This window comes from Pectinophora gossypiella, chromosome 23 (genome assembly GCF_024362695.1).
Source record: "Pectinophora gossypiella chromosome 23, ilPecGoss1.1, whole genome shotgun sequence".
Classification (NCBI taxonomy): domain Eukaryota; kingdom Metazoa; phylum Arthropoda; class Insecta; order Lepidoptera; family Gelechiidae; genus Pectinophora; species Pectinophora gossypiella.
The window spans coordinates 9,679,201-9,693,466 of record NC_065426.1 but is presented as its reverse complement, the minus strand read 5'-3'; the positions used below and the strand labels follow the sequence as shown (position 1 = coordinate 9,693,466).

Below are 14,266 nucleotides of genomic sequence, written 5' to 3'. Positions count from 1 at the left end.
TAGCGAAAGATTCATTTAAATAAATAGTGGATCATCATAATTTCCCTAGCATTATGCCATTTTCACAGGGTCCGCTTACCTAACCTGAAGATTCGACAGGTCCGGTTTATTACAGAAGCGATTGCCTGTCTGACCTTCTGACTCGCGAAGGGACAACCAGCCCAATACAGATTAGGTCACATACCTCCGGAAATGCGTTTCTCGGGAATGTGGGTTTTCCTTCACCGCTGACCACGTGATAATCATTTATGATCCAAACATGAATTCGAAAACAAATTCGAGAATCAATAAAAAGTAGATATCTAGTAATAATAATAATAATTTTATGAGCTTATCTTACGCCATCTTTGGAATAAAAGTTAAAACAGGAATGCAACGATAATCGCTTGTTCCAACCAGTATTGATATAATTTAATTAAGTGAAAGTGTGTTTATTGAGTTGCAATAAAATAAATGTCATCGATATTTTTATAAACCAACACGTACAAATTGTGTTGTTCAGAAATTGATTGCCAAGTTACACATATGGAAAGGAAACTGTAGTGTTGCCAAACTATCGATACTTATCATTTAAAATACACTTACTGACGTAAGTTACCAGTCGTTAACTCCAAGTAATCCACCTCACAACCCACTAAGGAGAAAAATACCACATTACAAGCTATCGATAAAAAAGTAATCAGCAGCTCGAGAGGAAAAACTAAGGCACTATTAAAAAAATAATCCTTTTTTTACAATTTTGACTCACTCTCGAACGATGATTAATCGCTACGTGTGATTAACCGCCAATTGCCCGCAAAACCACGCGTCTCTTCCGCCAGTGTGTCGCCGCCCTAACAATTGCACCAATCGTTGTAAAGTAACAAAATTGCTTTTCGCTTTAAGTTTATCTCTTTGTGAATTACAATTTAAACGATTTTTAATAGTTTTTAAACTAGTATTCTATGTCTAGTCTGGAGTTAATCGGTTTGACTATAAGGGTTTTGAGAAAAGATGAAAATGTTTCACAAAGTTACTAAGATAATTACGTATAATTATGTTTTATGACTTGCCTAACTCTTTTATGCATGCTTCTTGCTTGGCCAAGTTGAAAATTATTGTGAAAAGTGACGGTGTAACAGAATAAAATGTATGGCATAGACTAGATGATTCGGACAAAGATAAATGATCTTCTTCTTTGCGAGTCGATGGCGATCGAAACTAAATTTTTGCTGACCAATAATTGGCCACGCTTACGGCATTTTCGGTGGCTTCGTACAGGTCTTTAATAGTGCAGATGTTAGGGCACTTAGGACAGCACAAAAGGTGAGCCATAGTTTGTGGTGATACTCCACACTCGCAATCATCGCAACCATCAACCAGGTAAAAACCAGATAGATGATAAAATGCATATAATCCGGGTGATTTCAAGGCTAGAGTGAACAAGCACCTTCTGGGCTAGCTCCATCTTAGGCCTCGTCAATACCTTCGGGCAAGTCGGGGGCCAAGAGCAAACCCATCAAAGGTAAAAAAAAGCCAGCCAATCTTACCTAGTTAAACAAAATAAAAAACTACTTCATCATCATCAGCCCATAAACGTCCCCACTGCTGGGGCACGGGCCTTCCCTATGGATGGATAGGGAGATCGGGCCTTAAACCACCACGCGGGCCCACTGCGGATTGGTGGTTATTAACGACTGCTAATGCAGCCGGGACCAACGGCTTAACGTGCCTTCCGAAGCACGGAGGAGCTCGAGATGAAAACTTTTTTTTTTGTGGTCACCCATCCTATGACCGGCCTCTGCGAAAGTTGCTTTACTTCAACAATCGCGGACCGAGCGCGTTTACCGCTGCGCCACCGAGCTCCTCAAAAAACTACTTAAGTACACTAAATTCTATTCAATAGCAAACATTACATTGGTTTTCAACCGTGGATAAACGCCTGAAAACAATGCGTCATCTTGCAAATAATAAATATTTAAATGAGTTTTGAATAAAAATAAATGATTCATTTAAAACAAGGATTAGCATTGTTGTACTCGAATCCAGATCGATTGCATCATTGTAATTGAATTTAAATGCGTATTTTCATTAATAATACATTGATACTGTTTTTAGTTTAGTTTTAGTGTTTCAATGGTGCTGATTCTGGTATAAACCGTCTAAGTTATACCTGTCATTTTCTTATCCACCGGAAAGGAAAGGGACGGGTAATCGACAAGCATAAAATTTATGGAACACACGTTAATTTTAGGCAGAAATTTAAAAAACCCTTCCAACATTTTATATTGGCCAATAACCCGAAAGAATTAAGCTGTCAGCACACGTCACACGAATTGCATATAAGCGAGTTGCCTATTTTATTCGCGCGGGTTGTTCTTTCATTCTAAAATTAAAAGTTTTTTTTTATTTTATTTATTCAGGTTAACAACAGCTCATTTACAATACTTTACAATAATATTATGTTATAAGCTAGTGAAGCTAATTACAGTTAACCACGTATTAATTAAAGTAGTAGGGGCAGACGAGTTCACGTATATTAGTGGTACGCGTGTGTGTGTATGTGTATGTGTGTTGTGTGTTGGCCCTGCGAATTAGTAATTCTTGGGATCGGAGGCTGCTAAGAAAGGAGCTTCCATAGCAGCCTCCACCAACTATACAAGTTGTCAATCATCCATCCCTTTCCTTTTCGGTGAATAAGAAAACGAAGGGTATAACTTAACCCTTTCACGGACAGAGATCATGGGTCATTGATGGTTCATAATAGGTAATATGACACCTTGGAATCGGAACGTCATTAGACGTTCTGTCCTTGAAAGTGTTAACCCTTTCACGGATAGAGATCATGGGTCATTGATGGTTCATAATTGGTAATATATGACACCTTGGAATCGGAACGTCATTAGACGTTCTGTCCTTGAAAGTGTTAAAATAAAATTAGGATGTGTCTGCAGGAATCGGGGCCACTAACTGTACTGAGTTACTCTGAAGACATACATGTCTGATAAAATTATGCATCTAAATCCAAATGGGGACTAAAAGTCCACCACCTTATGATCTTTCGACAAACATCCGTCTTGCTTTTTTTTCTAATTGTTTAGTGGATATTTGATATTATTGTCTTTTTTGAGTGTGGCGTCCTTTTATAATAAACTATTTCTATTTCTTTCTATTCTATTCTAAGATTCTTGAAGTGTAATTTAGCACCCTGTAGGTATTTATTTAAAAGGTTTTTTGTAGGTGAGTGTATTTAAGGGAAACATACACATTTAAAAAAATGTTATTTATACAATCCGGAATGACCACTTTAAACAATTTTGTGCGACCCATTAAAAAATTGGCAACAACAACTAATAACAAAATATAATGAGGAAGCAATTGAATATCCATTTTAATATTCACACAAAGATACGTTGCCCATAGAAACACCGTAGGTGGTAAAAGGATAAAAGAAAAAGAAAGAAAGAAAAGAAAAAGTGTCGTCACGGTTTGCTCATCGATTTTCAAGTCGACAGGCTTGAAATTGTCGACGGACTGACTGACAGGGTAATATACGAATAACTGGAAAAAAGCGGCTTAAAGGATGTTGCGTTCTGTTTACTTTCTATTTTTAAATTGACTTGTAAACTTGGGTCACACATTTAGACCATAGAATAAAAAATAATACTACGTATAGAACGGTAACTCCCTGCCCCGCGCCTTAGTATCGGGCGCGAACCTCACCCCTTCTGGATCTTATATTAAGGTGCTGATAAACTTGTGCGGCCTCTGTGGTCCAGTGGTTGAGCGTTGGACTCACAATCCGGAGGCCCCGGGTTCGAATCCCGGTGGGGGCATATCACAAAAATCACTTTGTGATCCCTAGTTTGGTTAGGACATTACAGGCCGATCACCTGATTGTCCGAAAGTAAGTAAATGATCCGTGCTTCGGAAGGCACGTTAAGCCGTTGGTCCCGGTTACTATTTACTGATGTAAGTGAGTAATCGTTACGTGAGCCATGTCAGGGGCCTTTGGCGGCTCAATTATAACCCTGACACCAGGGTTGATGAGGTTGGTATTCTACCCACACGATAAGAAGAAGAACTTGTGCGAATGTTACAATACGAGAAAAATACGAAAAAAATTTAGCGAGCATTCTATAGAGCGTTCTTGCTCATGAAAATGTTCATAGCAATGTTTGGCTCTATGCTTGGCTCGGCACGTTGTTCAGTTCGACAAATATAAAAATGGCGAATGCTCGATGTTCTGTTACAAGTGAATGCTCAAGTCTATAGCACCTTTAGTCACACCCAGGACACTTCATACAAACGAGGTTGGTTTAGCGATAGTAAGAGACGTAGAGATTATTTTGTAGAGATTTGGCCTATTGTTAGTTTATATATTATATTATATATGCAACAGCAACACATCATTTAAATCGATGTAGGTATACATTACAAGTTATTTAATAACTAGAGAAACACATTTAAAGCCAGGATTAATAAAGAAAAATAAATACTTGAATAATTTCACTTTGTGTATGGGACGATAAAGAGCTATGAAAGGTAACGAACTTAATAAATAGTAAGTAAGACGATCCGTGCTTCGGAAGGCACGTTAAGTCGTTGGTCCCGGTTACTATTTACTGATTTAAGTGAGTAATCGTTACATGAGCCATGTCAGGGGCCTTTGGTGACTCAATCATATCATAACCCTGACACCAAGGTTGATGAGATTGGTATTCCACCACAGAACCAACGCGATAAGAAGAATAAATAGTTGCATAATAATCTGATATTTATAACAGCCTCCGTGGTCTAGTGGTTAGAGCGTTAGGCTCACGATCTGCAGGTCTGCGTTCGATTCCCGATGGGGACATTGTCGAGATCACGTTATGAGACTGTCCTTTGTTTGATAAGGAGTTTTCAGGCTTGATTCACCTGATTGTCCGAAAAAGTAAGATGATTCCGTGCTTCGGAGGGCATGTTAAGCCATGGTTCCGGCTATTAGCCGTAAAAACACCTCCACCAACCCGCATTGGAGTAGCGTGGTGGAGTATGCTCCATACTCCCTCCGGTTGATTGAGGGGAGGCCTGTGCCCAGCAGTGGGACGTATATAGGCTGTTTATGTGTGTGTGTGTGTGTGTGTGTGTGTGTGTGTGTATTATAAATAGTTACAACACGTTTATTTGTAACGTCGTAATTTGGGTTATAATTATAACAGAGATAGAAACAGTAACCATTATTTGGAGCTCCATAATTCTCGACATAATAATAGATAGGCGAAAGAGCATTAATTGCGCCTGGAAGTCCAGAAAATGTTGTATAGGAAGATGATAGAAGGAAGTAATTAAAAAAACACATTAAAAAAAAACGTGTTTCAATTTAAAGACTATAAAGTTTTCGTATATATCGTAAATTCATAATCTAAACATTAATAATTAATCAAATCACACGCCGAATATATTCCCACGTAGATACTTGTATATAATTTTAATTGAACAATAAAATAAAGTTAAGTATTTCTACAAATTAATGAAACCTAATAAACGTAATAAAAGCTATTAAAATAAGATTAAATAATAAATTAATTAATTTAGGTATTTCATCATAAAAGTTGCGTCAGAATTTCCAAATAGGTGTATAAAATTTTGGTGGTAAAATAGATTGGGCAGGTCACGCCTTTCGGATGCCTAACAACCTGTGAGCTAAGATCACCACAGAATGGTCTCCTAATAGAGACAGACGCTGGCGTGGCAGACTGAGGTGGAGATAGCGCGACGACTTGGATGCTTTCCTGGAAGGCTGGCTGAAGGAAGCACTGGAGAGGGAGTCCTGGAAATGGAGGGAGGCCTTTGCCCAACAGTGGGACACTTTAGGTTAGATAAAAGATTGAAGAAAAAGCACCGGAACCGCGTTTTAAGTTATTCATGAAATCCGATAAAGTTCACGAGAAATCGACCTCATTATGTTTGGTATACGCTATTTTACCGCGAGCTTTACCTTGTAATTAAGGGGAAAGAATTTATAATTTACGAAGCATAATGAGCGTGAATTTATCAAGTGTTCCGAGAAATATTTAAATGAAGATGTAATTTTGTTGAAGAATCCCGTTGATGCATGGTTCGAGATGGAAAGAAAGGGGAGTCTTAGTTTGTCTAGGTAGCAATATGACTAATTTCATTTAAGATATTCATTTATGATAATATCGCCAAGCGACTGTGTAAAAAACACTCAATCTATACATGAAAAATCACGTTCATAAATCATCAAAAACCAAATAAAGTAAGTAACACAGTCTTAGTTAAGACTCTTTTTGTAATAATTTCTTTTTTATTTTGGTGCAATAAAGTGTATTTGTACTGCATTGTATAGTATTGTATAACACGGTAAACTAACGCCCCTCTTTTTTATAGATGGTAAATTGACCACAGATAAAAACACAAAAGCTTAACAGCCGTGACATGTCAAAGTCACATTGTTCCTACAACTTCATTTCTTTAAAAAAAAATAAAGGGACTCAATCAAAAGTCAGAAAAAGAGAATAATAAAAAAATAAAATCGGACCACACATTATCATCATGCAACTCACAATCTTACTATTTAAGATATAAAGAGTTATTTTTGAACTTTATTGTGGTGGTTTTAAAAGTCGTTTTTGGTTTTGGGAACTGCATTTTTTAGTTGTTTAATGGTGTCTATTAAGAATTAAAGTACCATTTATTGGAATGACTGAGCATTATACTGCTTTTATAGGAATTTGATTCAGTTATAGGGCTAGACTACAAGCGAGTAACGGATAACGTCGCCTTATAGCGAAAACCACTTTAGCGCCATTTTGAATAAATGTTTTTTATTTTTTTATTTATGTTTTTACGGCTAATAGCCGGAACCAACGGCTTAACGTGCCATCCGAGGCAAGGAATCCTCTTACTTTTTTTTTTAAAGAACGTCTAGGGCCCTGTGCCGAGGTTTTTCTTGCAGCTTCTTTTCCCCGGCTATACAGGTTGTGAGAAGCTACAGTAGTTTTAGGCGGATGAGAGGTTCGTTATGTAAAATTTGACGATTCATAGTGTAACTATGTTACCTAATGAATAAAGATATTTTTGGAAAGATATGGGGGAGGCCTTTGCTCAGCAGTGGGATCATATAGGCTAATAATAATAATATTTTTTTTATTATTTATGTGATTTTGTTTAACAAATATAAAAAGAATAGGTTTCATCTCCAAATTTTGCACACACCTTGTAATATACGCAATATAGTTGACTCGGTTGGTTGTACAGTTTTAATATGAAAATTACCTATTTTCTTATTGCTCGTCTGCAAAATAGTATAAATAAAAATTTAACACAATACCCTTGGCGAAAATACGCTTCTAATGACACCTCATTTCTTTAATTTAGCTAAATGGTTTAGAAGTTAGAAGGGTACCGATTTGAATAGAATATATAGGGTACATTCATACATACATAGCGGTCCGTTTTGTTTCACCGCAGTCAGGTTTTTTACCTTTTTTAACGAATAAAACGGTAAATGAATTTCAAACTAAACAATTGACTATCGCCGAAGCCCATCAAACGATATTAAACTCTTTACACGGATGCAAGAAATTCCGAATACTTTGCACTGGCTAGTTATTTTTGCGCGCTGGGATTCCCAAAACGCTCATTCATACGAAATCTTACGCAGAGCCAGTCGACTGCGCTCCGTTTCACGCAATCTCTTCGTTTTAGAGAAAGACGCAAGATATTCTTTGATCTGTGACGCAATTATTCTTCCTTCCTATTTGAAGTGCTAATATGGATATTCTATGGATTCCTAATTTTTATATGGACGTCCTAATTTTTTTCAAGGCCACATCAAAGCAATTCATCTAAAAAACCAATATTGCTTTTTGACATTTGTGTGCATTGCTCACTTACTTTTATATGCGCAAATGTCACATTGCAATAATGTTTTTTTTTAATGAATAGCTTCGATGTCGCCTTTTTAACAACGCTGTCAGCATTGATTCTGTTACCTTAAGTCTAAACGCTATATCGCTAACAGTTAAATAATACATTTTTAAACATTTCAATATAAACATTAACTCAACATAAAAACGAAAATGCAGCCATTCTAATGATAATGCTTTAGGGTTGAAAATGCTCTAAACACCTTTAAATTTAAGGGTCAAAATGACGTTTGATGATTCGTTCAACTAAGGTGGTCCCGTTTTATGGGAAAAAAGTCAATAAAAAGTAAAAAAAGGAATGTGATGATGATTTTGATTTGTTTGACAACGTTTTGACATATTTTTTATGCGTGGAGTATGCTCCATATTCTGGTTGACTGAAGGGAGGCCTGAACCCAGAAGTGGGACGTATATAGGCTGTTTATGTTACATATTTTTTATACCTAAAACTTTTAGTTTTTTTTACTCTACCTTATCTTTATTTGAAACTGTTTTTTGACGTCACTTATTAAATCGCATTCAATACTTGGCCGGGCAAAGGGGGAAGATATCACGAGCTCAGCGGTGAAGGAAAACATCGAGAGGAAACCCACATTCCCGAGAAATGCATTTTCGAAGGTATGTGACCTAACCTGTATTGGGCTGGTTTTTCCTTATCCAGATGAGGTTAATTCACAATAAATCACATCACAAAACCTCTTTTCATCTAGTTTGTGCTATATAAATTTTCTCCCTAAAAGCACCATAACACTAAAAATGTCAGTTATAAGAAACAGTTTGAAAAAAGTGTTTATTTTCGTTCAATCGGTGCCGGTTAGCGATTAACCTATTTCTCCCAGTTTTGCCTATAAATTGTTTAACGCAGTTATAAACAGACGGTTAACATCTTTTCAGTTATATATAGGAGTCTGGTTGTGTACGGAACTTGAGGTGAAGTCATTTTTCTTGCTTACTTTTCTACTAGGCTGATAGTGACTAAACAACTTGTTAGGCTAGGCACGCACTACGAGTTTTCCGCCGCGCGGCAGAAAAAAGCAGCGGCATAATGTCGCACTGTAATACTGTACCAAACAGTTTTAAATTGTATTGCGCGCACTTGACGGCAGAGTCACCGCAACGGCGTAGTATTACAGTGCGACATTATGCCGCTGCTCTTTTATGCCGCGCGGCAAAAATCTCGTAGTGCGCGCCTGGCCTTAAAGTCTTGTTAAAAAGAGCACATCGAAGCTATTCATCTAAAAAGCAATATTGCTATTTGAAATTTGGGCATATAAAAGTAAGTGCACAATGCAAACTAATGTCAAATACCAATATTGCTTTTTAGATGAATTGCTTCGTAGTGGCCTTTTTAACCTCCAAGAATACTAATCACCTCAGGACTTCGTGTTAAAAGTGGCTGCACGTTGTCTTCTTACACTCATGGTTTTTCCCTCCCTTTTTCTTTAAAATTGAGGACACAGTCGAATTAAATAATGAGTTTTGAGAATAAAAAAATGTTTTTCAAAGGTTTTGGTTTGTTGTTATTAATGTGAATGAAGAATTTAGTGATTTTGAAGTTCTTAAAACTTCAACACAAGGTTTGATTCCGCGAAACCTTATTGAAATGTTACATTTTGATTTGATTTTCTTCCCAACATCTCAGTTTCATTAAATTAATTTCATTCCGGGTGAAAATTTGGACTTAATTTTTTACCTTGATTGAAATAAAATTGGTGTGTCGTGAGCGAGGTTGTATTAAAAGGCACTTCCGACAATTTCACTATACGGTTACGACATGAGACTGGTGTCTTAAGTAGGTCTGTACCTGAGATTTCTACTAACTAACTAATGCTTAATAATAATCTGAATTTTTATCTTTGTTTACAGATAAGCATTACTGTAACTTCGGAACAACATTTGTCTCAACCAAAAAAGGTATGTCTACTATATTTTTAGTACTCATAGGCCTAGTGAAGAGTCTGCGAGTTACTTTCGTTTTATAAATATATTGAAAAGAACTGATAAATTCGATAGAATAATATTACTACTCCATGCTCCAAAAACTCCAAATCACATTCTATATATAGCCCACCCACGCGGTAGCGTTTAGAAACTGAATTATCGTAAAACTCATAACCGTTTGTTAACAGGTTAATTAGGGGATCATAAAATTTAATTATCTGTTGATCAGATGATTAGAACGTACCCATTTTACTGGGGATTTGGGTTTTGAAATGTTTCATTACTTTGTTTTCATTGTAGAATATATTGAGGTACCGATACCTACTTTCCTATTTTTATTTAAGTCTTTCATCTACATATCATCGCGGTGAAGGAAAACGTCGTGAGGAAACTCACATTCCCGAGAATGCATTTCTGGAGGTATGTGACCTAACCTGTATTGGGCTGGTTTCCCTTCGCGCTGGAAGATTCTGTAAAAAACCGGACCTGTCAAATCTTCAGGTTAGGTAAGCGGACCCTGTGAGAAACGTTATAATGCTAGGGGGATACACCTAATACATGTCGGCACGGCAGGGTTTCAACCAATAGACGCAGCGGATACTATCTACGTGGATAAACGTCGTACAGATATTGGTCGCAGTACTCGATATAATTCGCACTCGCGCTATAGATAAGCTAGGTTCAATTTAAGTAAAAAAATCGTTGAAGAAAATCAAACACAAAACCAAGGAATTAAATGGGCTGCCGGCGTCGGTGTCGGTGACCTGGGGTCCTTTAAATCACGGGTGAATAGGCATTTTCTGGGTAAGCTCGTTCCAACGTCGATCTCTTCTTCTCCTCGTGGAAGAATAAAGTCAAGAGCAACCCCATCTTAATTTAAAAAAAAACCAGAATGTATTTTTCAAGTCCGGTACCGGGGTTCGAACCGACACTACTCGTTCGAGAAGTAAGCCGTTGAACAAAAGAACTCTTATTTCACCAGCGGAGCCCTCTTCAGAGGTTTAATATAGACATCGAACTGTCTGCCAGACGCGACATAAAGCTATAAATAATTCTACAGTCAACTCTTCAACTATTGGTTTCTTAGAATGGTTTTTCACCTCATAGTGAGTGGTGTGGGTAGACCTAGGATAACATTTATGAAACAAATAAAAGAGAAGGTGCAGGTCGTGTCGTATCGGGAGGTGAAGGTTTTGGCGGGAAGAAGAGAGGAATGGCGATTACTCCACCGGCAAGAGCGCAGCTCTTAAATAGAGAAAGAGAGTGAATACCATGCACCACGCGTCTTGTTCTTCTTCTATCGTGTGGGTTGTGAGGTGGATTACCAACCTCATCAACCCTGGTGTCAGGGTTACTATTGAGCCACCAAAGGCCCCTGACATGACTCGTGTAACGACTACTTACTTACATCAGTAAGTAGTAACCGGGACCAACGGCTTAACGTGCCTTCCGAAGCTGGTTTCAATCTAGGTAAACAATATATATATATATATATATATATATATATATATATATATATATATATATATAGAAGTGCCGAATGAGGGAAATCGCCGACCACGCCGGCGGGGGTATCAGGGTTCTGAAGTGTTTGTTGTCGCAAGCTGACTGGCCGCCTAAACTTGAGTACTTATCTTTTACATGTACCTAAGTAAAAAGTGAATCTCGAACACATCCGTACCAAGAATTTCCCGTCGGATCCAAGTGACAGAGATGGTTCAAATCTTACGCAACAGTTAATCTTACTGGCACGGTCAACATCTATTTTAAACTTTAAAGTTAAACCAATGGTTAAATTAAACCTGTTTGGCGGTGCATATCAGATGTCTCGATTTCGAGTTAATTTTGAAACGATTTCGATTTCCTTTTCCTTTTGATATAGTACGTATTAATGTTACGTAGAAAAAAAATAATTTTGGAATAATTTAATGTGATATTATGGGAAATACTATCTTATGTACAGAGTGTTAGTGACACCTTATCGAATACTGAGGGGAATGAAGATATTATCAAGCGGAATTTTCCATCGCAAAATTCACGTTTTTTCATTTCATTTTTTAATATTTTCAATTATATGCTTTTGCAATATTATTTTTATTTTTTTAAACCATAGATAGACTAGGTATCGATAGCGGCCGACCGATATATGATTGTATGTACTTCTCCGGTTGATTGAGGGGAGGTCTGTGCCCAGCAGTGGGACGTATGTTTATGTTTGAATGATTTTATTTGTTATTAAATAGGATTACGAAAGCGTATATACTGCGAAAGTTGTTGGTAGGAATGGCAGAGGAAGACCTAGAAGGACGTACATTGACCAAATTAGAGATGTCCTTGGAAAATGTTTAGTACGATCTACTCTGAACCGGCGTGTGTGTATGAAACGATTGACGAATGTGGAGCAAGCATAAAAAGTGTGTCAGGATCGTAGCAAATTGAATTCCAGAGTCTCTGCGTACTTCGGTAAGAAAAAGGCGTGAGTTTATATATGTATGATTTGATTTGATAGGCAACACTACTTCGCGAGACATTTCGTAATCCTTTATAGTGACATAGTGCACTGTATACAAACACAAATGTTTGTTGTCAGACTGTTTGCCACCAGTAAACCAAATATGATGTAACTCTAGCCATTGAATCGAGAATCGGTTACTCAATGTTTCTAGTGTTGATCAAACAAACTACTCAGGTCATAGATTATGTTTCATTTAAAACCGATATATTGAAAAGTTAAATAAAATTTCACCTAACCTGAAGACTCCGCTAACCTAACCTGAAGATTTGACAGGTACGGTTTTTTAAAGAAGCGACTGCCTGTCTGACCTTCTAACCCGCGAAGGGAATACCAGCCCAATACAGGTTAGGTCACATACCTCTGAAAAATGCATTTCGGGAATTTGGGTTTCTGAGCATGTGATAATCATTTATGATCCAAACATGAATTCGAAAACAAATTCGACAATCATTGGTTTAGGCCTGTGCTGGATTTGAACCTGCGACCTCAAAGTGAGAGGCAAGCGTTCTGCCAACTGGGCTACCACGGCTCCACTCAAAATGTTCCATTTTTTTATATTAAAAAGTTAATGTAACGTCTTAAAAATAAATATATATATTTTATCTATCTGTTTATTTACTCATCCATTTATTTACTTTGACCTTTCAATGGCAATGGCCCCGATTCCTGCAGACACCGCCTAATTTTATTTTAAGTTATATCCGTCATTTTCATATCCGTCGAAAAGGAAAGGGACGGATGATTCACAGCTCTTAATTTTAGGAAGAATGAGTAAATTAATGTGTCGGGTTATTGACTGACGTAAAATTTTTAGACGGTTAGTTTAGATTTGTGCTTAAAATTGACGTGTGTTCCATAAATTTTATGCTTGTCGATTACCCGTCCCTTTCCTTTTCGGCGGATAAGAAAATGACAGGTATAACTTAAAATAAAATTAGATGGTATTTACAGGAATTAGCACCAATGTGTAGTTAATATTTATTGCTATCATTGTTAAAGATTTTCCTTACGATGATACCAAGTATCGCTTCAAAGAATACCAGATGACATCGACAGGAAAATATAGAGTTACAAGCAATTCGACCTTCTAGGAAATAGGTAGGTACTGGTAAATAATGTTTAGCATACAAAACATTTCCGCTTTAGTCTGACTATTACTTAATTAGTATTTTGTACTTTCTCTGTGACACAGTTGAAAAGGCCTTTTTTTTTTGACGTGACTTATTGTAGATTTGCCGCAGATGGCATTAACTACTTGGCCGGACAAAAGGGGAGCGCTGAAGGCTCTCACCCGGTACAACGTTTAAGACAACAGGCCTGAAGGTGCCCAGTTGGGCGCGAACCTCGGCTCAGGGCGTCGTCTGAGAGGAAAAATATTTGAAAGAATTAATCGACCCTAGTGGGTCGATAGCGATAAGCGCTGAATGAGGGAAATCGTCGACCACGCCGGCGGGGTCGGTATCGGGAGTTGAAAAGGGCCTAACGCGCATGTTGTATGAGAACCGCTGTCGCCGGTTCAACCCCACTAGCTTTTACTACTACTCCTGCAAACAGATAATACGATAGCTCTACTGCTTCTCAAATTCCATAGTCACTTTACCGGCAATGTATATTTTATGTGATAGACTGCAATTGTATCATTACTTTTCGTAAGATACTGCATACAAAAGTATTTTATTGATAAATTTCCGATCATACTAAGGTTTTTGGTGTTCCTGTGATAAAAAGGGATTTCCTTGCATGATAGTGGATATTTGACTTATTGCCTTGGGTATACATGCACAAGACGACCTTTTAATATCTTTCGGGGAGCTCGGTGCATCGTAAAGCTTCCGAACAAGAAGTTGGAGTATAATTTTTTTTTTGTTTTGTTTTTCCCCGAAGGGTAAGGCAA

General features: G+C 37.4%; 1 protein-coding gene across 2 annotated transcripts in view; it reads left to right on the top strand.

Moving 5' to 3' along the window:
- Positions 1–14,266, top strand: part of LOC126377545 (facilitated trehalose transporter Tret1-like) — a 124,768-nt gene that overhangs the window by 14,933 nt on the left and 95,569 nt on the right. The window contains exon 2 of one of the 2 annotated variants that reach the window (XM_050025337.1): positions 9,783–9,830. The exons of the other annotated variant lie outside the window; for it this stretch is intronic. The gene's annotated coding sequence lies outside the window, so the exon portion shown is untranslated. The remainder of the gene's footprint in view (positions 1–9,782; positions 9,831–14,266) is intronic. 2 annotated transcript variants of the gene reach the window in all.